At 41.5% G+C, this 22654-nt stretch overlaps 24 pseudogenes; all 24 read right to left on the bottom strand.

Annotated features, from left to right (window-relative positions):
* Positions 1-777: 777 nt before the first annotated feature.
* Positions 778-896, bottom strand: LOC137112873 (5S ribosomal RNA; annotated as a pseudogene).
* Positions 897-1753: 857 nt separating this feature from the next.
* On the bottom strand, positions 1754-1872 carry LOC137113083 (5S ribosomal RNA; annotated as a pseudogene).
* Positions 1873-2739: 867 nt separating this feature from the next.
* LOC137112461 (5S ribosomal RNA) lies at positions 2740-2858 on the bottom strand (annotated as a pseudogene).
* Positions 2859-3726: 868 nt separating this feature from the next.
* LOC137112871 (5S ribosomal RNA) lies at positions 3727-3845 on the bottom strand (annotated as a pseudogene).
* An 867-nt stretch (positions 3846-4712) lies between these two features.
* LOC137112642 (5S ribosomal RNA) lies at positions 4713-4831 on the bottom strand (annotated as a pseudogene).
* An 856-nt stretch (positions 4832-5687) lies between these two features.
* On the bottom strand, positions 5688-5806 carry LOC137112451 (5S ribosomal RNA; annotated as a pseudogene).
* A 619-nt stretch (positions 5807-6425) lies between these two features.
* Positions 6426-6544, bottom strand: LOC137112680 (5S ribosomal RNA; annotated as a pseudogene).
* An 867-nt stretch (positions 6545-7411) lies between these two features.
* LOC137112706 (5S ribosomal RNA) lies at positions 7412-7540 on the bottom strand (annotated as a pseudogene).
* An 858-nt stretch (positions 7541-8398) lies between these two features.
* On the bottom strand, positions 8399-8517 carry LOC137113082 (5S ribosomal RNA; annotated as a pseudogene).
* An 857-nt stretch (positions 8518-9374) lies between these two features.
* LOC137112868 (5S ribosomal RNA) lies at positions 9375-9493 on the bottom strand (annotated as a pseudogene).
* An 867-nt stretch (positions 9494-10360) lies between these two features.
* Positions 10361-10479, bottom strand: LOC137112867 (5S ribosomal RNA; annotated as a pseudogene).
* Positions 10480-11336: 857 nt separating this feature from the next.
* LOC137113081 (5S ribosomal RNA) lies at positions 11337-11455 on the bottom strand (annotated as a pseudogene).
* Positions 11456-12322: 867 nt separating this feature from the next.
* LOC137112459 (5S ribosomal RNA) lies at positions 12323-12441 on the bottom strand (annotated as a pseudogene).
* Positions 12442-13309: 868 nt separating this feature from the next.
* LOC137112866 (5S ribosomal RNA) lies at positions 13310-13428 on the bottom strand (annotated as a pseudogene).
* An 867-nt stretch (positions 13429-14295) lies between these two features.
* Positions 14296-14414, bottom strand: LOC137112641 (5S ribosomal RNA; annotated as a pseudogene).
* Positions 14415-15270: 856 nt separating this feature from the next.
* On the bottom strand, positions 15271-15389 carry LOC137112450 (5S ribosomal RNA; annotated as a pseudogene).
* Positions 15390-16008: 619 nt separating this feature from the next.
* On the bottom strand, positions 16009-16127 carry LOC137112651 (5S ribosomal RNA; annotated as a pseudogene).
* An 867-nt stretch (positions 16128-16994) lies between these two features.
* LOC137112705 (5S ribosomal RNA) lies at positions 16995-17123 on the bottom strand (annotated as a pseudogene).
* Positions 17124-17981: 858 nt separating this feature from the next.
* On the bottom strand, positions 17982-18100 carry LOC137112556 (5S ribosomal RNA; annotated as a pseudogene).
* A 619-nt stretch (positions 18101-18719) lies between these two features.
* Positions 18720-18838, bottom strand: LOC137112537 (5S ribosomal RNA; annotated as a pseudogene).
* Positions 18839-19705: 867 nt separating this feature from the next.
* LOC137112447 (5S ribosomal RNA) lies at positions 19706-19824 on the bottom strand (annotated as a pseudogene).
* A 619-nt stretch (positions 19825-20443) lies between these two features.
* On the bottom strand, positions 20444-20562 carry LOC137112650 (5S ribosomal RNA; annotated as a pseudogene).
* An 867-nt stretch (positions 20563-21429) lies between these two features.
* On the bottom strand, positions 21430-21558 carry LOC137112704 (5S ribosomal RNA; annotated as a pseudogene).
* Positions 21559-22416: 858 nt separating this feature from the next.
* On the bottom strand, positions 22417-22535 carry LOC137112555 (5S ribosomal RNA; annotated as a pseudogene).
* Positions 22536-22654: the final 119 nt, after the last annotated feature.

The raw sequence follows: 22654 nt of genomic DNA, 5'->3' as shown, positions 1-22654 counted from the left end.
AAGTACTATAACTGTACTGGTCTGTTACGCCCCTGTCCAGGGGGTCAGGGTGCAACATACAAAGATAAATTAGCATGTTCCCTCTCCGATCCCCAAACCAAAATCCAGGATCGAGATGTTCCAACAGAATGATATTTATTTTAAACGAAAGAAAGTGTCAAACAAAACATGACACTACAACTCAGGGCGAACCAAGGCCAACATAATAAACAAAATAAGCCATTTCCCACAGAAAGTGCTAGCTAGCCTGATAGAAATAAACAAACCAAAAGACAGTCGCTAACCCTAACTCCCTAATGTGAAAACAAGAGAAAACAATCAAAAGAAAATGGCTGTTCACCCCTACAGATTTAATACGAATTACAAAATATACAATTTATAAACAAAACCACGGCACAAAACCTAACAATTCAAAAATGCTAAATAAGGTTTGGAAACCAAGAACAGCAAACAGGTGTTACTGCCAGAAAGAGCCTCGCTAGCTGTTGGGAACCGTACTTTTAAAACTCCAGGAAGTGTAGGATGGACCAATCAGCTTCCTGTACTGCCCCTCAATCCGGCCAATCAGGCAGGGCACCTATAAGAACGAGAAAATAAAAACAACACATATGGCCAGGACCGTAACATGGTCTATTAGTAATGAAGCACGATGGTTGAAAAACCAATAAAGTAGCAAAACAGCAATGAAAGAACAAAATTTGATGAAAATATAGAACAATTTCTATGAATAAATAGGCAGTAACACCAGCTTGTGCTGCCCGTAAACCCAAGCAAAAAAGCTTACAGCACCTGGTATTCCCAGGCGGTCTTCCTACCAAGTACTAACCAGGCCCGGCTCTATTTGGCTGCCGAGATCGGACGAGATCGGGCGCTTAGAGAGCGGTGTGGCCGTAAGCTGCATTTGACATCATCAACAGCTCTTAAAAACGCTGGAGAAGCAGAATGCATGACACTTGCTAAGAAGAAGATAAATGTGGCAAAGTACAAAGTACTATAACTGTACTGGTCTGTTACGCCCCTGTCCAGGGGGTCAGGGTGCAACATACAAAGATAAATTAGCATGTTCCCTCTCCGATCCCCAAACCAAAATCCAGGATCGAGATGTTCCAACAGAATGATATTTATTTTAAACGAAAGAAAGTGTCAAACAAAACATGACACTACAACTCAGGGCGAACCAAGGCCAACATAATAAACAAAATAAGCCATTTCCCACAGAAAGTGCTAGCTAGCCTGATAGAAATAAACAAACCAAAACACAGTCGCTAACCCTAACTCCCAAATGTGAAAACAATCCAAAGAAAATGGCAGTTCACCCCTACAGATTTAATACTATTTACAAAATATACAATTTATAAACAAAACCACGGCATAAAACCTAACAATTCAAAAATGCTAAATAAAGTTTGGAAACCAAGAACAGCAAACAGGTGCTGCTGCCAGAAAGAGCCTCGCTAGCTGTTGGGAACCGTACTTTTAAAACTCCAGGAAGTGTAGGATGGACCAATCAGCTTCCTGTACTGCCCCCCAATCCGGCCAATCAGGCAGGGCACCTATAAGAACAAGAAAATATAAACAACACATATGGCCAGGACCGTAACATGGTCTACTAGTAATGAAGCACGATGGTTGACAAACCAATAAAGTAGCAAAACAGTAATGAAAGAACAAAATTTGATGAAAATATAGAACAATTTCTATGAATAAATAGGCAGTAACACCAGCTTGTGCTGCCCGTAAACCCAAGCAAAAAAGCTTACAGCACCTGGTATTCCCACGCGGTCTTCCTACCAAGTACTAACCAGGCCCGGCTCTATTTGGCTGCCGAGATCGGACGAGATCGGGCGCTTAGAGAGCGGTGTGGCCGTAAGCTGCATTTGACATCATCAACAGCTCTTAAAAACGTTGGAGAAGCAGAATGCATGAAACTTGCTAAGAAGAAGATAAATGTGGCAAAGTACAAAGTACTATAACTGTACTGGTCTGTTACGCCCCTGTCCAGGGGGTCAGGGTGCAACATACAAAGATAAATTAGCATGTTCCCTCTCCGATCCCCAAACCAAAATCCAGGGTCGAGATGTTCCAACAGAATGATATTTATTTTAAACGAAAGAAAGTGTCAAACAAAACATGACACTACAACTCAGGGCGAACCAAGGCCAACATAATAAACAAAATAAGCCATTTCCCACAGAAAGTGCTAGCTAGCCTGATAGAAATAAACAAACCAAAAGACAGTCGCTAACCCTAACTCCCTAATGTGAAAACAAGAGAAAACAATCAAAAGAAAATGGCTGTTCACCCCTACAGATTTAATACGAATTACAAAATATACAATTTATAAACAAAACCACGGCACAAAACCTAACAATTCAAAAATGCTAAATAAGGTTTGGAAACCAAGAACAGCAAACAGGTGCTGCTGCCAGAAAGAGCCTCGCTAGCTGTTGGGAACCGTACTTTTAAAACTCCAGGAAGTGTAGGATGGACCAATCAGCTTCCTGTACTGCCCCTCAATCCGGCCAATCAGGCAGGGCACCTATAAGAACGAGAAAATAAAAACAACACATATGGCCAGGACCGTAACATGGTCTACTAGTAATGAAGCAAGATGGTTGAAAAACCAATAAAGTAGCAAAACAGCAATGAAAGAACAAAATTTGATGAAAATATAGAACAATTTCTATGAATAAATAGGCAGTAACACCAGCTTGTGCTGCCCGTAAACCCAAGCAAAAAAGCTTACAACACCTGGTATTCCCAGGCGGTCTTCCTACCAAGTACTAACCAGGCCCGGCTCTATTTGGCTGCCGAGATCGGACGAGATCGGGCGCTTAGAGAGCGGTGTGGCCGCAAGCTGCATTTGACATCATCAACAGCTCTTAAAAACGCTGGAGAAGCAGAATGCATGACACTTGCTAAGAAGAAGATAAATGTGGCAAAGTATAAAGTACTATAACTGTACTGGTCTGTTACGCCCCTGTCCAGGGGGTCAGGGTGCAACATACAAAGATAAATTAGCATGTTCCCTCTCCGATCCCCAAACCAAAATCCAGGATCGAGATGTTCCAACAGAATGATATTTATTTTAAACGTAAGAAAGTGTCAAACAAAACATGACACTACAACTCAGGGCGAACCAAGGCCAACATAATAAACAAAATTAGCCATTTCCCACAGAAAGTGCTAGCTAGCCTGATAGAAATAAACAAACCAAAAGACAGTCGCTAACCCTAACTCCCTAATGTGAAAACAAGAGAAAACAATCAAAAGAAAATGGCTGTTCACCCCTACAGATTTAATACTATTTACAAAATATACAATTTATAAAAAAAAACCACGGCATAAAACCTAACAATTCAAAAATGCTAAATAAAGTTTGGAAACCAAGAACAGCAAACAGGTGCTGCTGCCAGAAAGAGCCACGCTAGCTGTTGGGAACCGTACTTTTAAAACTCCAGGAAGTGTAGGATGGACCAATCAGCTTCCTGTACTGCCCCCCAATCCGGCCAATCAGGCAGGGCACCTATAAGAACAACAAAATAAAAACAACACATATGGCCAGGACCGTAACATGGTCTACTAGTAATGAAGCACGATGGTTGAAAAACCAATAAAGTAGCAAAACAGCAATGAAAGAACAAAATTTGATGAAAATATAGAACAATTTCTATGAATAAATAGGCAGTAACACCAGCTTGTGCTGCCCGTAAACCCAAGCAAAAAAGCTTACAGCACCTGGTATTCCCAGGCGGTCTTCCTACCAAGTACTAACCAGGCCCGGCTCTATTTGGCTGCCGAGATCGGACGAGATCGGGCGCTTAGAGAGCGGTGTGGCCGTAAGCTGCATTTGACATCATCAACAGCTCTTAAAAACGCTGGAGAAGCAGAATGCATGACACTTGCTAAGAAGAAGATAAATGTGGCAAAGTACAAAGTACTATAACTGTACTGGTCTGTTACGCCCCTGTCCAGGGGGTCAGGGTGCAACATACAAAGATAAATTAGCATGTTCCCTCTCCGATCCCCAAACCAAAATCCAGGATCGAGATGTTCCAACAGAATGATATTTATTTTAAACGAAAGAAAGTGTCAAACAAAACATGACACTACAACTCAGGGCGAACCAAGGCCAACATAATAAACAAAATAAGCCATTTCCCACAGAAAGTGCTAGCTAGCCTGATAGAAATAAAAAAACCAAAAGACAGTCGCTAACCCTAACTCCCTAATGTGAAAACAAGAGAAAACAATCAAAAGAAAATGGCTGTTCACCCCTACAGATTTAATACGAATTACAAAATATACAATTTATAAACAAAACCACGGCACAAAACCTAAGAATTCAAAAATGCTAAATAAGGTTTGGAAACCAAGAACAGCAAACAGGTGCTGCTGCCAGAAAGAGCCTCGCTAGCTGTTGGGAACCGTACTTTTAAAACTCCAGGAAGTGTAGGATGGACCAATCAGCTTCCTGTACTGCCCCTCAATCCGGCCAATCAGGCAGGGCACCTATAAGAACGAGAAAATAAAAACAACACATATGGCCAGGACCGTAACATGGTCTACTAGTAATGAAGCACGATGGTTGAAAAACCAATAAAGTAGCAAAACAGCAATGAAAGAACAAAATTTGATGAAAATATAGAACAATTTCTATGAATAAATAGGCAGTAACACCAGCTTGTGCTGCCCGTAAACCCAAGCAAAAAAGCTTACAACACCTGGTATTCCCAGGCAGTCTTCCTACCAAGTACTAACCAGGCCCGGCTCTATTTGGCTGCCGAGATCGGACGAGATTGGGCGCTTAGAGAGCGGTGTGGCCGTAAGCTGCATTTGACATCATCAACAGCTCTTAAAAACACTGGAGAAGCAGAATGCATGACACTTGCTAAGAAGAAGACAAATGTGGCAAAGTACAAAGTACTATAACTGTACTGGTCTGTTACGCCCCTGTCCAGGGGGTCAGGGTGCAACATACAAAGATAAATTAGCATGTTCCCTCTCCGATCCCCAAACCAAAATCCAGGATCGAGATGTTCCAACAGAATGATATTTATTTTAAACGAAAGAAAGTGTCAAACAAAACATGACACTACAACTCAGGGCGAACCAAGGCCAACATAATAAACAAAATAAGCTATTTCCCACAGAAAGTGCTAGCTAGCCTGATAGAAATAAACAAACCAAAAGACAGTCGCTAACCCTTACTCCCTAATGGGAAAACAGTCCAAGAAAATGGCAGTTCACCCCTACAGATTTAATACTATTTACAAAATATACAATTTATAAACAAAACCACGGCACAAAACCTAACAATTCAAAAATGCTAAATAAGGTTTGGAAACCAAGAACAGCAAACAGGTGCTGCTGCCAGAAAGAGCCTCGCTAGCTGTTGGGAACCGTACTTTTAAAACTCCAGGAAGTGTAGGATGGACCAATCAGCTTCCTGTACTGCCCCTCAATCCGGCCAATCAGGCAGGGCACCTATAAGAACGAGAAAAAAAAAACAACACATATGGCCAGGACCGTAACATGGTCTACTAGTAATGAAGCACGATGGTTGAAAAAACAATAAAGTAGCAAAACAGCAATGAAAGAACAAAATTTGATGAAAATATAGAACAATTTCTATGAATAAATAGGCAGTAACACCAGCTTGTGCTGCCCGTAAACCCAAGCAAAAAAGCTTACAGCACCTGGTATTCCTGGGCGGTCTTCCTACCAAGTACTAACCAGGCCCGGCTCTATTTGGCTGCCGAGATCGGACGAGATCGGGCGCTTAGAGAGCGGTGTGGCCGTAAGCTGCATTTGACATCATCAACAGCTCTTAAAAACGTTGGAGAAGCAGAATGCATGACACTTGCTAAGAAGAAGATAAATGTGGCAAAGTACAAAGTACTATAACTGTACTGGTCTGTTACGCCCCTGTCCAGGGGGTCAGGGTGCAACATACAAAGATAAATTAGCATGTTCCCTCTCCGATCCCCAAACCAAAATCCAGGATCGAGATGTTCCAACAGAATGATATTTATTTTAAACGAAAGAAAGTGTCAAACAAAACATGACACTACAACTCAGGGCGAACCAAGGCCAACATAATAAACAAAATAAGCCATTTCCCATAGAAAGTGCTAGCTAGCCTGATAGAAATAAACAAACCAAAAGACAGTCGCTAACCCTTACTCCCTAATGTGAAAACAGTCCAAGAAAATGGCAGTTCACCCCTACAGATTTAATACTATTTACAAAATATACAATTTATTTAACATGGTCTACTAGTAATGAAGCACGATGGTTGAGAAACCAATAAAGTAGCAAAACAACAGCAATGAAAGAACAAAATTTGATGAAAATATAGAACAATTTCTATGAATAAATAGGCAGTAACACCAGCTTGTGCTGCCCGTAAACCCAAGCAAAAAAGCTTAAAGCACCTGGTATTCCCAGGCGGTCTTCCTACCAAGTACTAACCAGGCCCGGCTCTATTTGGCTGCCGAGATCGGACGAGATCCGGCGCTGAGAGAGCGGTGTGGCCGTAAGCTGCATTTGACATCATCAACAGCTCTTAAAAACGCTGGAGAAGCAGAATGCATGACACTTGCTAAGAAGAAGATAAATGTGGCAAAGTACAAAGTAATATAACTGTACTGGTCTGTTACGCCCCTGTCCAGGGGGTCAGGGTGCAACATACAAAGATAAATTAGCATGTTCCCTCTCCGATCCCCAAACCAAACTCCAGTATCGAGATGTTCCAACAGAATGATATTTATTTTAAACGAAAGAAAGTGTCAAACAAAACATGACACTACAACTCAGGGCGAACCAAGGCCAACATAATAAACAAAATAAGCCATTTCCCACAGAAAGTGCTAGCTAGCCTGATAGAAATAAACAAACCAAAAGACACTCGCTAACCCTAACTCCCTAATGTGAAAACAAGAGAAAACAATCAAAAGAAAATGGCTGTTCACCCCTAAAGATTTAATACTATTTACAAAATATACAATTTATAAACAAAACCACGGCACAAAACCTAACAATTCAAAAATGCTAAATAAGGTTTGGAAACCAAGAACAGCAAACAGGTGCTGCTGCCAGAAAGAGCCTCGCTAGCTGTTGGGAACCGTACTTTGAAAACTCCAGGAAGTGTAGGATGGACCAATCAGCTTCCTGTACTGCCCCCCAATCCGGCCAATCAGGCAGGGCACCTATAAGAACAAGAAAATAAAAACAACACATATGGCCAGGACCGTAACATGGTCTACTAGTAATGAAGCACGATGGTTGACAAACCAATGAAGTAGCAAAACAGTAATGAAAGAACAAAATTTGATGAAAATATAGAACAATTTCTATGAATAAATAGGCAGTAACACCAGCTTGTGCTGCCCGTAAACCCAAGCAAAAAAGCTTACAGCACCTGGTATTCCCACGCGGTCTTCCTACCAAGTACTAACCAGGCCCGGCTTTATTTGGCTGCCGAGATCGGACGAGATCAGACGAGATCGGGCGCTTAGAGAGCAGTGTGGCCGTAAGCTGCATTTGACATCATCAAAAGCTCTTAAAAACGCTGGAGAAGCAGAATGCATGACACTTGCTAAGAAGAAGATAAATGTGGCAAAGTACAAAGTACTATAACTGTACTGGTCTGTTACGCCCCTGTCTAGGGGGTCAGGGTGCAACATACAAAGATAAATTAGCATGTTCCCTCTCCGATCCCCAAACCAAAATCCAGGATCGAGATGTTCCAACAGAATGATATTTATTTTAAACGAAAGAAAGTGTCAAACAAAACATGACACTACAACTCAGGGCGAACCAAGGACCAACATAATAAACAAATTAAGCCATTTCCCACAGAAAGTGCTAGCTAGCCTGATAGAAATAAACAAACCAAAAGACAGTCGCTAACCCTAACTCCCAAATGTGAAAACAATCCAAAGAAAATGACAGTTCACCCCTACAGATTTAATACTATTTACAAAATATACAATTTATAGACAAAACCACGGCACAAAACCTAACAATTCAAAAATGCTAAATAAGGTTTGGAAACCAAGAACAGCAAACAGGTGCTGCTGCCAGAAAGAGCCTCGCTAGCTGTTGGGAACCGTACTTTTAAAACTCCAGGAAGTGTAGGATGGACCAATCAGCTTCCTGTACTGCCCCCCAATCCGGCCAATCAGGCAGGGCACCTATAAGAACAACAAAAAAAAAACAACACATATGGCCAGGACCGTAACATGGTCTACTAGTAATGAAGCACGATGGTTGACAAACCAATAAATTATCAAAATAGCAATGAAAGAACAAAATTTGATGAAAATATGGAACAATTTCTATGAATAAATAGGCAGTAACACCAGCTTGTGCTGCCCGTAAACCCAAGCAAAAAAGCTTACAGCACCTGGTATTCCCACGCGGTCTTCCTACCAAGTACTAACCAGGCCCGGCTCTATTTGGCTGCCGAGATCGGACGAGATCGGGCGCTTAGAGAGCGGTGTGGCCGTAAGCTGCATTTGACATCATCAACAGCTCTTAAAAACGTTGGAGAAGCAGAATGCATGAAACTTGCTAAGACGAAGATAAATGTGGCAAAGTACAAAGTACTATAAGTGTACTGGTCTGTTACGCCCCTGTCCAGGGGGTCAGGGTGCAACATACAAAGATAAATTAGCATGTTCCCTCTCCGATCCCCAAACCAAAATCCAGGATCGAGATGTTCCAACAGAATGATATTTATTTTAAACGAAAGAAAGTGTCAAACAAAACATGACACTACAACTCAGGGCGAACCAAGGCCAACATAATAAACAAAATAAGTCATTTCCCACAGAAAGTGCTAGCTAGCCTGATAGAAGTAAACAAACCAAAAGACAGTCGCTAACCCTAACTCCCAAATGTGAAAACAATCCAAAGAAAATGGCAGTTCACCCCTACAGATTTAATACTATTTACAAAATATACAATTTATAAACAAAACCACGGCACAAAACCTAACAATTCAAAAATGCTAAATAAAGTTTGGAAACCAAGACCAGCAAACAGGTGCTGCTGCCAGAAAGAGCCTCGCTAGCTGTTGGGAACCGTACTTTTAAAACTCCAGGAAGTGTAGGATGGACCAATCAGCTTCCTGTACTGCCCCCCAATCCGGCCAATCAGGCAGGGCACCTATAAGAACAACAAAATAAAAACAACACATATGGCCAGGACCGTAACATGGTCTACTAGTAATGAAGCACGATGGTTGACAAACCAATAAAGTAGCAAAACAGCAATGAAAGAACAAAATTTGATGAAAATATAGAACAATTTCTATGAATAAATAGGCAGTAACACCAGCTTGTGCTGCCCGTAAACCCAAGCAAAAAAGCTTACAGCACCTGGTATTCCCAGGCGGTCTTCCTACCAAGTACTAACCAGGCCCGGCTCTATTTGGCTGCCGAGATCGGACGAGATCGGGCGCTTAGAGAGCGGTGTGGCCGTAAGCTGCATTTGACATCATCAACAGCTCTTAAAAACGCTGGAGAAGCAGAATGCATGACACTTGCTAAGAAGAAGATAAATGTGGCAAAGTACAAAGTACTATAACTGTACTGGTCTGTTACGCCCCTGTCCAGGGGGTCAGGGTGCAACATACAAAGATAAATTAGCATGTTCCCTCTCCGATCCCCAAACCAAAATCCAGGATCGAGATGTTCCAACAGAATGATATTTATTTTAAACGAAAGAAAGTGTCAAACAAAACATGACACTACAACTCAGGGCGAACCAAGGCCAACATAATAAACAAAATAAGCCATTTCCCACAGAAAGTGCTAGCTAGCCTGATAGAAATAAACAAACCAAAAGACAGTCGCTAACCCTAACTCCCTAATGTGAAAACAAGAGAAAACAATCAAAAGAAAATGGCTGTTCACCCCTACAGATTTAATACGAATTACAAAATATACAATTTATAAACAAAACCACGGCACAAAACCTAACAATTCAAAAATGCTAAATAAGGTTTGGAAACCAAGAACAGCAAACAGGTGTTACTGCCAGAAAGAGCCTCGCTAGCTGTTGGGAACCGTACTTTTAAAACTCCAGGAAGTGTAGGATGGACCAATCAGCTTCCTGTACTGCCCCTCAATCCGGCCAATCAGGCAGGGCACCTATAAGAACAAGAAAATAAAAACAACACATATGGCCAGGACCGTAACATGGTCTATTAGTAATGAAGCACGATGGTTGAAAAACCAATAAAGTAGCAAAACAGCAATGAAAGAACAAAATTTGATGAAAATATAGAACAATTTCTATGAATAAATAGGCAGTAACACCAGCTTGTGCTGCCCGTAAACCCAAGCAAAAAAGCTTACAGCACCTGGTATTCCCAGGCGGTCTTCCTACCAAGTACTAACCAGGCCCGGCTCTATTTGGCTGCCGAGATCGGACGAGATCGGGCGCTTAGAGAGCGGTGTGGCCGTAAGCTGCATTTGACATCATCAACAGCTCTTAAAAACGCTGGAGAAGCAGAATGCATGACACTTGCTAAGAAGAAGATAAATGTGGCAAAGTACAAAGTACTATAACTGTACTGGTCTGTTACGCCCCTGTCCAGGGGGTCAGGGTGCAACATACAAAGATAAATTAGCATGTTCCCTCTCCGATCCCCAAACCAAAATCCAGGATCGAGATGTTCCAACAGAATGATATTTATTTTAAACGAAAGAAAGTGTCAAACAAAACATGACACTACAACTCAGGGCGAACCAAGGCCAACATAATAAACAAAATAAGCCATTTCCCACAGAAAGTGCTAGCTAGCCTGATAGAAATAAACAAACCAAAACACAGTCGCTAACCCTAACTCCCAAATGTGAAAACAATCCAAAGAAAATGGCAGTTCACCCCTACAGATTTAATACTATTTACAAAATATACAATTTATAAACAAAACCACGGCATAAAACCTAACAATTCAAAAATGCTAAATAAAGTTTGGAAACCAAGAACAGCAAACAGGTGCTGCTGCCAGAAAGAGCCTCGCTAGCTGTTGGGAACCGTACTTTTAAAACTCCAGGAAGTGTAGGATGGACCAATCAGCTTCCTGTACTGCCCCCCAATCCGGCCAATCAGGCAGGGCACCTATAAGAACAAGAAAATATAAACAACACATATGGCCAGGACCGTAACATGGTCTACTAGTAATGAAGCACGATGGTTGACAAACCAATAAAGTAGCAAAACAGTAATGAAAGAACAAAATTTGATGAAAATATAGAACAATTTCTATGAATAAATAGGCAGTAACACCAGCTTGTGCTGCCCGTAAACCCAAGCAAAAAAGCTTACAGCACCTGGTATTCCCACGCGGTCTTCCTACCAAGTACTAACCAGGCCCGGCTCTATTTGGCTGCCGAGATCGGACGAGATCGGGCGCTTAGAGAGCGGTGTGGCCGTAAGCTGCATTTGACATCATCAACAGCTCTTAAAAACGTTGGAGAAGCAGAATGCATGAAACTTGCTAAGAAGAAGATAAATGTGGCAAAGTACAAAGTACTATAACTGTACTGGTCTGTTACGCCCCTGTCCAGGGGGTCAGGGTGCAACATACAAAGATAAATTAGCATGTTCCCTCTCCGATCCCCAAACCAAAATCCAGGGTCGAGATGTTCCAACAGAATGATATTTATTTTAAACGAAAGAAAGTGTCAAACAAAACATGACACTACAACTCAGGGCGAACCAAGGCCAACATAATAAACAAAATAAGCCATTTCCCACAGAAAGTGCTAGCTAGCCTGATAGAAATAAACAAACCAAAAGACAGTCGCTAACCCTAACTCCCTAATGTGAAAACAAGAGAAAACAATCAAAAGAAAATGGCTGTTCACCCCTACAGATTTAATACGAATTACAAAATATACAATTTATAAACAAAACCACGGCACAAAACCTAACAATTCAAAAATGCTAAATAAGGTTTGGAAACCAAGAACAGCAAACAGGTGCTGCTGCCAGAAAGAGCCTCGCTAGCTGTTGGGAACCGTACTTTTAAAACTCCAGGAAGTGTAGGATGGACCAATCAGCTTCCTGTACTGCCCCTCAATCCGGCCAATCAGGCAGGGCACCTATAAGAACGAGAAAATAAAAACAACACATATGGCCAGGACCGTAACATGGTCTACTAGTAATGAAGCAAGATGGTTGAAAAACCAATAAAGTAGCAAAACAGCAATGAAAGAACAAAATTTGATGAAAATATAGAACAATTTCTATGAATAAATAGGCAGTAACACCAGCTTGTGCTGCCCGTAAACCCAAGCAAAAAAGCTTACAACACCTGGTATTCCCAGGCGGTCTTCCTACCAAGTACTAACCAGGCCCGGCTCTATTTGGCTGCCGAGATCGGACGAGATCGGGCGCTTAGAGAGCGGTGTGGCCGCAAGCTGCATTTGACATCATCAACAGCTCTTAAAAACGCTGGAGAAGCAGAATGCATGACACTTGCTAAGAAGAAGATAAATGTGGCAAAGTATAAAGTACTATAACTGTACTGGTCTGTTACGCCCCTGTCCAGGGGGTCAGGGTGCAACATACAAAGATAAATTAGCATGTTCCCTCTCCGATCCCCAAACCAAAATCCAGGATCGAGATGTTCCAACAGAATGATATTTATTTTAAACGTAAGAAAGTGTCAAACAAAACATGACACTACAACTCAGGGCGAACCAAGGCCAACATAATAAACAAAATTAGCCATTTCCCACAGAAAGTGCTAGCTAGCCTGATAGAAATAAACAAACCAAAAGACAGTCGCTAACCCTAACTCCCTAATGTGAAAACAAGAGAAAACAATTAAAAGAAAATGGCTGTTCACCCCTACAGATTTAATACTATTTACAAAATATACAATTTATAAAAAAAAACCACGGCATAAAACCTAACAATTCAAAAATGCTAAATAAAGTTTGGAAACCAAGAACAGCAAACAGGTGCTGCTGCCAGAAAGAGCCACGCTAGCTGTTGGGAACCGTACTTTTAAAACTCCAGGAAGTGTAGGATGGACCAATCAGCTTCCTGTACTGCCCCCCAATCCGGCCAATCAGGCAGGGCACCTATAAGAACAACAAAATAAAAACAACACATATGGCCAGGACCGTAACATGGTCTACTAGTAATGAAGCACGATGGTTGAAAAACCAATAAAGTAGCAAAACAGCAATGAAAGAACAAAATTTGATGAAAATATAGAACAATTTCTATGAATAAATAGGCAGTAACACCAGCTTGTGCTGCCCGTAAACCCAAGCAAAAAAGCTTACAGCACCTGGTATTCCCAGGCGGTCTTCCTACCAAGTACTAACCAGGCCCGGCTCTATTTGGCTGCCGAGATCGGACGAGATCGGGCGCTTAGAGAGCGGTGTGGCCGTAAGCTGCATTTGACATCATCAACAGCTCTTAAAAACGCTGGAGAAGCAGAATGCATGACACTTGCTAAGAAGAAGATAAATGTGGCAAAGTACAAAGTACTATAACTGTACTGGTCTGTTACGCCCCTGTCCAGGGGGTCAGGGTGCAACATACAAAGATAAATTAGCATGTTCCCTCTCCGATCCCCAAACCAAAATCCAGGATCGAGATGTTCCAACAGAATGATATTTATTTTAAACGAAAGAAAGTGTCAAACAAAACATGACACTACAACTCAGGGCGAACCAAGGCCAACATAATAAACAAAATAAGCCATTTCCCACAGAAAGTGCTAGCTAGCCTGATAGAAATAAAAAAACCAAAAGACAGTCGCTAACCCTAACTCCCTAATGTGAAAACAAGAGAAAACAATCAAAAGAAAATGGCTGTTCACCCCTACAGATTTAATACGAATTACAAAATATACAATTTATAAACAAAACCACGGCACAAAACCTAAGAATTCAAAAATGCTAAATAAGGTTTGGAAACCAAGAACAGCAAACAGGTGCTGCTGCCAGAAAGAGCCTCGCTAGCTGTTGGGAACCGTACTTTTAAAACTCCAGGAAGTGTAGGATGGACCAATCAGCTTCCTGTACTGCCCCTCAATCCGGCCAATCAGGCAGGGCACCTATAAGAACGAGAAAATAAAAACAACACATATGGCCAGGACCGTAACATGGTCTACTAGTAATGAAGCACGATGGTTGAAAAACCAATAAAGTAGCAAAACAGCAATGAAAGAACAAAATTTGATGAAAATATAGAACAATTTCTATGAATAAATAGGCAGTAACACCAGCTTGTGCTGCCCGTAAACCCAAGCAAAAAAGCTTACAACACCTGGTATTCCCAGGCAGTCTTCCTACCAAGTACTAACCAGGCCCGGCTCTATTTGGCTGCCGAGATCGGACGAGATTGGGCGCTTAGAGAGCGGTGTGGCCGTAAGCTGCATTTGACATCATCAACAGCTCTTAAAAACACTGGAGAAGCAGAATGCATGACACTTGCTAAGAAGAAGACAAATGTGGCAAAGTACAAAGTACTATAACTGTACTGGTCTGTTACGCCCCTGTCCAGGGGGTCAGGGTGCAACATACAAAGATAAATTAGCATGTTCCCTCTCCGATCCCCAAACCAAAATCCAGGATCGAGATGTTCCAACAGAATGATATTTATTTTAAACGAAAGAAAGTGTCAAACAAAACATGACACTACAACTCAGGGCGAACCAAGGCCAACATAATAAACAAAATAAGCTATTTCCCACAGAAAGTGCTAGCTAGCCTGATAGAAATAAACAAACCAAAAGACAGTCGCTAACCCTTACTCCCTAATGGGAAAACAGTCCAAGAAAATGGCAGTTCACCCCTACAGATTTAATACTATTTACAAAATATACAATTTATAAACAAAACCACGGCACAAAACCTAACAATTCAAAAATGCTAAATAAGGTTTGGAAACCAAGAACAGCAAACAGGTGCTGCTGCCAGAAAGAGCCTCGCTAGCTGTTGGGAACCGTACTTTTAAAACTCCAGGAAGTGTAGGATGGACCAATCAGCTTCCTGTACTGCCCCTCAATCCGGCCAATCAGGCAGGGCACCTATAAGAACGAGAAAAAAAAAACAACACATATGGCCAGGACCGTAACATGGTCTACTAGTAATGAAGCACGATGGTTGAAAAAACAATAAAGTAGCAAAACAGCAATGAAAGAACAAAATTTGATGAAAATATAGAACAATTTCTATGAATAAATAGGCAGTAACACCAGCTTGTGCTGCCCGTAAACCCAAGCAAAAAAGCTTACAGCACCTGGTATTCCTGGGCGGTCTTCCTACCAAGTACTAACCAGGCCCGGCTCTATTTGGCTGCCGAGATCGGACGAGATCGGGCGCTTAGAGAGCGGTGTGGCCGTAAGCTGCATTTGACATCATCAACAGCTCTTAAAAACGTTGGAGAAGCAGAATGCATGACACTTGCTAAGAAGAAGATAAATGTGGCAAAGTACAAAGTACTATAACTGTACTGGTCTGTTACGCCCCTGTCCAGGGGGTCAGGGTGCAACATACAAAGATAAATTAGCATGTTCCCTCTCCGATCCCCAAACCAAAATCCAGGATCGAGATGTTCCAACAGAATGATATTTATTTTAAACGAAAGAAAGTGTCAAACAAAACATGACACTACAACTCAGGGCGAACCAAGGCCAACATAATAAACAAAATAAGCCATTTCCCATAGAAAGTGCTAGCTAGCCTGATAGAAATAAACAAACCAAAAGACAGTCGCTAACCCTTACTCCCTAATGTGAAAACAGTCCAAGAAAATGGCAGTTCACCCCTACAGATTTAATACTATTTACAAAATATACAATTTATTTAACATGGTCTACTAGTAATGAAGCACGATGGTTGAGAAACCAATAAAGTAGCAAAACAACAGCAATGAAAGAACAAAATTTGATGAAAATATAGAACAATTTCTATGAATAAATAGGCAGTAACACCAGCTTGTGCTGCCCGTAAACCCAAGCAAAAAAGCTTAAAGCACCTGGTATTCCCAGGCGGTCTTCCTACCAAGTACTAACCAGGCCCGGCTCTATTTGGCTGCCGAGATCGGACGAGATCCGGCGCTTAGAGAGCGGTGTGGCCGTAAGCTGCATTTGACATCATCAACAGCTCTTAAAAACGCTGGAGAAGCAGAATGCATGACACTTGCTAAGAAGAAGATAAATGTGGCAAAGTACAAAGTAATATAACTGTACTGGTCTGTTACGCCCCTGTCCAGGGGGTCAGGGTGCAACATACAAAGATAAATTAGCATGTTCCCTCTCCGATCCCCAAACCAAACTCCAGTATCGAGATGTTCCAACAGAATGATATTTATTTTAAACGAAAGAAAGTGTCAAACAAAACATGACACTACAACTCAGGGCGAACCAAGGCCAACATAATAAACAAAATAAGCCATTTCCCACAGAAAGTGCTAGCTAGCCTGATAGAAATAAACAAACCAAAAGACACTCGCTAACCCTAACTCCCTAATGTGAAAACAAGAGAAAACAATCAAAAGAAAATGGCTGTTCACCCCTAAAGATTTAATACTATTTACAAAATATACAATTTATAAACAAAACCACGGCACAAAACCTAACAATTCAAAAATGCTAAATAAGGTTTGGAAACCAAGAACAGCAAACAGGTGCTGCTGCCAGAAAGAGCCTCGCTAGCTGTTGGGAACCGTACTTTGAAAACTCCAGGAAGTGTAGGATGGACCAATCAGCTTCCTGTACTGCCCCCCAATCCGGCCAATCAGGCAGGGCACCTATAAGAACAAGAAAATAAAAACAACACATATGGCCAGGACCGTAACATGGTCTACTAGTAATGAAGCACGATGGTTGACAAACCAATAAAGTAGCAAAACAGTAATGAAAGAACAAAATTTGATGAAAATATAGAACAATTTCTATGAATAAATAGGCAGTAACACCAGCTTGTGCTGCCCGTAAACCCAAGCAAAAAAGCTTACAGCACCTGGTATTCCCACGCGGTCTTCCTACCAAGTACTAACCAGGCCCGGCTTTATTTGGCTGCCGAGATCGGACGAGATCAGACGAGATCGGGCGCTTAGAGAGCAGTGTGGCCGTAAGCTGCATTTGACATCATCAAAAGCTCTTAAAAACGCTGGAGAAGCAGAATGCATGACACTTGCTAAGAAGAAGATAAATGTGGCAAAGTACAAAGTACTATAACTGTACTGGTCTGTTACGCCCCTGTCTAGGGGGTCAGGGTGCAACATACAAAGATAAATTAGCATGTTCCCTCTCCGATCCCCAAACCAAAATCCAGGATCGAGATGTTCCAACAGAATGATATTTATTTTAAACGAAAGAAAGTGTCAAACAAAACATGACACTACAACTCAGGGCGAACCAAGGACCAACATAATAAACAAATTAAGCCATTTCCCACAGAAAGTGCTAGCTAGCCTGATAGAAATAAACAAACCAAAAGACAGTCGCTAACCCTAACTCCCAAATGTGAAAACAATCCAAAGAAAATGACAGTTCACCCCTACAGATTTAATACTATTTACAAAATATACAATTTATAGACAAAACCACGGCACAAAACCTAACAATTCAAAAATGCTAAATAAGGTTTGGAAACCAAGAACAGCAAACAGGTGCTGCTGCCAGAAAGAGCCTCGCTAGCTGTTGGGAACCGTACTTTTAAAACTCCAGGAAGTGTAGGATGGACCAATCAGCTTCCTGTACTGCCCCCCAATCCGGCCAATCAGGCAGGGCACCTATAAGAACAACAAAAAAAAAACAACACATATGGCCAGGACCGTAACATGGTCTACTAGTAATGAAGCACGATGGTTGACAAACCAATAAATTATCAAAATAGCAATGAAAGAACAAAATTTGATGAAAATATGGAACAATTTCTATGAATAAATAGGCAGTAACACCAGCTTGTGCTGCCCGTAAACCCAAGCAAAAAAGCTTACAGCACCTGGTATTCCCAGGCGGTCTTCCAACCAAGTACTAACTAGGCCCGGCCTTATTTGGCTGCCGAGATCGGACGAGATCGGGCGCTTAGAGAGCGGTGTGGCCGTAAGCTGCATTTGACATCATCAACAGCTCCTAAAAACGCTGGAGAAGCAGAATGCATGACACTTGCTAAGAAGAAGATAAATGTGGCAAAGTACAAAGTACTATAACTGCACTGGTCTGTTACGCCCCTGTCCAGGGGGTCAGGGTGCAACATACAAAGATAAATTAGCATGTTCCCTCTCCGATCCCCAAACCAAAATCCAGGATCGAGATGTTCCAACAGAATGATATTTATTTTAAACGAAAGAAAGTGTCAAACAAAACATGACACTACAACTAAGGGCGAACCAAGGCCAACATAATAAACAAAATAAGCCATTTCCCATAGAAAGTGCTAGCTAGCCTGATAGAAATAAACAAACCAAAAGACAGTCGCTAACCCTTACTCCCTAATGTGAAAACAGTCCAAGAAAATGGCAGTTCACCCCTACAGATTTAATACTATTTACAAAATATACAATTTATTTAACATGGTCTACTAGTAATGAAGCACGATGGTTGAGAAACCAATAAAGTAGCAAAACAACAGCAATGAAAGAACAAAATTTGATGAAAATATAGAACAATTTCTATGAATAAATAGGCAGTAACACCAGCTTGTGCTGCCCGTAAACCCAAGCAAAAAAGCTTAAAGCACCTGGTATTCCCAGGCGGTCTTCCTACCAAGTACTAACCAGGCCCGGCTCTATTTGGCTGCCGAGATCGGACGAGATCGGGCGCTTAGAGAGCGGTGTGGCCGTAAGCTGCATTTGACATCATCAACAGCTCTTAAAAACGCTGGAGAAGCAGAATGCATGACACTTGCTAAGAAGAAGATAAATGTGGCAAAGTACAAAGTAATATAACTGTACTGGTCTGTTACGCCCCTGTCCAGGGGGTCAGGGTGCAACATACAAAGATAAATTAGCATGTTCCCTCTCCGATCCCCAAACCAAACTCCAGTATCGAGATGTTCCAACAGAATGATATTTATTTTAAACGAAAGAAAGTGTCAAACAAAACATGACACTACAACTCAGGGCGAACCAAGGCCAACATAATAAACAAAATAAGCCATTTCCCACAGAAAGTGCTAGCTAGCCTGATAGAAATAAACAAACCAAAAGACACTCGCTAACCCTAACTCCCTAATGTGAAAACAAGAGAAAACAATCAAAAGAAAATGGCTGTTCACCCCTAAAGATTTAATACTATTTACAAAATATACAATTTATAAACAAAACCACGGCACAAAACCTAAGAATTCAAAAATGCTAAATAAGGTTTGGAAACCAAGAACAGCAAACAGGTGCTGCTGCCAGAAAGAGCCTCGCTAGCTGTTGGGAACCGTACTTTTAAAACTCCAGGAAGTGTAGGATGGACCAATCAGCTTCCTGTACTGCCCCTCAATCCGGCCAATCAGGCAGGGCACCTATAAGAACGAGAAAAAAAAAACAACACATATGGCCAGGACCGTAACATGGTCTACTAGTAATGAAGCACGATGGTTGAAAAAACAATAAAGTAGCAAAACAGCAATGAAAGAACAAAATTTGATGAAAATATAGAACAATTTCTATGAATAAATAGGCAGTAACACCAGCTTGTGCTGCCCGTAAACCCAAGCAAAAAAGCTTACAGCACCTGGTATTCCTGGGCGGTCTTCCTACCAAGTACTAACCAGGCCCGGCTCTATTTGGCTGCCGAGATCGGACGAGATCGGGCGCTTAGAGAGCGGTGTGGCCGTAAGCTGCATTTGACATCATCAACAGCTCTTAAAAACGCTGGAGAAGCAGAATGCATGACACTTGCTAAGAAGAAGATAAATGTGGCAAAGTACAAAGTACTATAACTGTACTGGTCTGTTACGCCCCTGTCCAGGGGGTCAGGGTGCAACATACAAAGATAAATTAGCATGTTCCCTCTCCGATCCCCAAACCAAAATCCAGGATCGAGATGTTCCAACAGAATGATATTTATTTTAAACGAAAGAAAGTGTCAAACAAAACATGACACTACAACTCAGGGCGAACCAAGGCCAACATAATAAACAAAATAAGCCATTTCCCATAGAAAGTGCTAGCTAGCCTGATAGAAATAAACAAACCAAAAGACAGTCGCTAACCCTTACTCCCTAATGTGAAAACAGTCCAAGAAAATGGCAGTTCACCCCTACAGATTTAATACTATTTACAAAATATACAATTTATTTAACATGGTCTACTAGTAATGAAGCACGATGGTTGAGAAACCAATAAAGTAGCAAAACAACAGCAATGAAAGAACAAAATTTGATGAAAATATAGAACAATTTCTATGAATAAATAGGCAGTAACACCAGCTTGTGCTGCCCGTAAACCCAAGCAAAAAAGCTTAAAGCACCTGGTATTCCCAGGCGGTCTTCCTACCAAGTACTAACCAGGCCCGGCTCTATTTGGCTGCCGAGATCGGACGAGATCCGGCGCTTAGAGAGCGGTGTGGCCGTAAGCTGCATTTGACATCATCAACAGCTCTTAAAAACGCTGGAGAAGCAGAATGCATGACACTTGCTAAGAAGAAGATAAATGTGGCAAAGTACAAAGTAATATAACTGTACTGGTCTGTTACGCCCCTGTCCAGGGGGTCAGGGTGCAACATACAAAGATAAATTAGCATGTTCCCTCTCCGATCCCCAAACCAAACTCCAGTATCGAGATGTTCCAACAGAATGATATTTATTTTAAACGAAAGAAAGTGTCAAACAAAACATGACACTACAACTCAGGGCGAACCAAGGCCAACATAATAAACAAAATAAGCCATTTCCCACAGAAAGTGCTAGCTAGCCTGATAGAAATAAACAAACCAAAAGACACTCGCTAACCCTAACTCCCTAATGTGAAAACAAGAGAAAACAATCAAAAGAAAATGGCTGTTCACCCCTAAAGATTTAATACTATTTACAAAATATACAATTTATAAACAAAACCACGGCACAAAACCTAACAATTCAAAAATGCTAAATAAGGTTTGGAAACCAAGAACAGCAAACAGGTGCTGCTGCCAGAAAGAGCCTCGCTAGCTGTTGGGAACCGTACTTTGAAAACTCCAGGAAGTGTAGGATGGACCAATCAGCTTCCTGTACTGCCCCCCAATCCGGCCAATCAGGCAGGGCACCTATAAGAACAAGAAAATAAAAACAACACATATGGCCAGGACCGTAACATGGTCTACTAGTAATGAAGCACGATGGTTGACAAACCAAAAAAATAGCAAAACAGTAATGAAAGAACAAAATTTGATGAAAATATAGAACAATTTCTATGAATAAATAGGCAGTAACACCAGCTTGTGCTGCCCGTAAACCCAAGCAAAAAAGCTTACAGCACCTGGTATTCCCACGCGGTCTTCCTACCAAGTACTAACCAGGCCCGGCTTTATTTGGCTGCCGAGATCGGACGAGATCAGACGAGATCGGGCGCTTAGAGAGCAGTGTGGCCGTAAGCTGCATTTGACATCATCAAAAGCTCTTAAAAACGCTGGAGAAGCAGAATTCATGACACTTGCTAAGAAGAAGATAAATGTGGCAAAGTACAAAGTACTATAACTGTACTGGTCTGTTACGCCCCTGTCTAGGGGGTCAGGGTGCAACATACAAAGATAAATTAGCATGTTCCCTCTCCGATCCCCAAACCAAAATCCAGGATCGAGATGTTCCAACAGAATGATATTTATTTTAAACGAAAGAAAGTGTCAAACAAAACATGACACTACAACTCAGGGCGAACCAAGGACCAACATAATAAACAAATTAAGCCATTTCCCACAGAAAGTGCTAGCTAGCCTGATAGAAATAAACAAACCAAAAGACAGTCGCTAACCCTAACTCCCAAATGTGAAAACAATCCAAAGAAAATGACAGTTCACCCCTACAGATTTAATACTATTTACAAAATATACAATTTATAGACAAAACCACGGCACAAAACCTAACAATTCAAAAATGCTAAATAAGGTTTGGAAACCAAGAACAGCAAACAGGTGCTGCTGCCAGAAAGAGCCTCGCTAGCTGTTGGGAACCGTACTTTTAAAACTCCAGGAAGTGTAGGATGGACCAATCAGCTTCCTGTACTGCCCCCCAATCCGGCCAATCAGGCAGGGCACCTATAAGAACAACAAAAAAAAAACAACACATATGGCCAGGACCGTAACATGGTCTACTAGTAATGAAGCACGATGGTTGACAAACCAATAAATTATCAAAATAGCAATGAAAGAACAAAATTTGATGAAAATATGGAACAATTTCTATGAATAAATAGGCAGTAACACCAGCTTGTGCTGCCCGTAAACCCAAGCAAAAAAGCTTACAGCACCTGGTATTCCCAGGCGGTCTTCCAACCAAGTACTAACTAGGCCCGGCCTTATTTGGCTGCCGAGATCGGACGAGATCGGGCGCTTAGAGAGCGGTGTGGCCGTAAGCTGCATTTGACATCATCAACAGCTCCTAAAAACGCTGGAGAAGCAGAATGCATGACACTTGCTAAGAAGAAGATAAATGTGGCAAAGTACAAAGTACTATAACTGCACTGGTCTGTTACG

The sequence above is a fragment of the Channa argus genome, unplaced genomic scaffold (assembly GCF_033026475.1).
Source record: "Channa argus isolate prfri unplaced genomic scaffold, Channa argus male v1.0 Contig014, whole genome shotgun sequence".
Lineage (NCBI taxonomy): Eukaryota > Metazoa > Chordata > Actinopteri > Anabantiformes > Channidae > Channa > Channa argus.
Note: the sequence above shows the minus strand (reverse complement) of the source record. Positions and strands in the feature narration are given on the sequence as shown.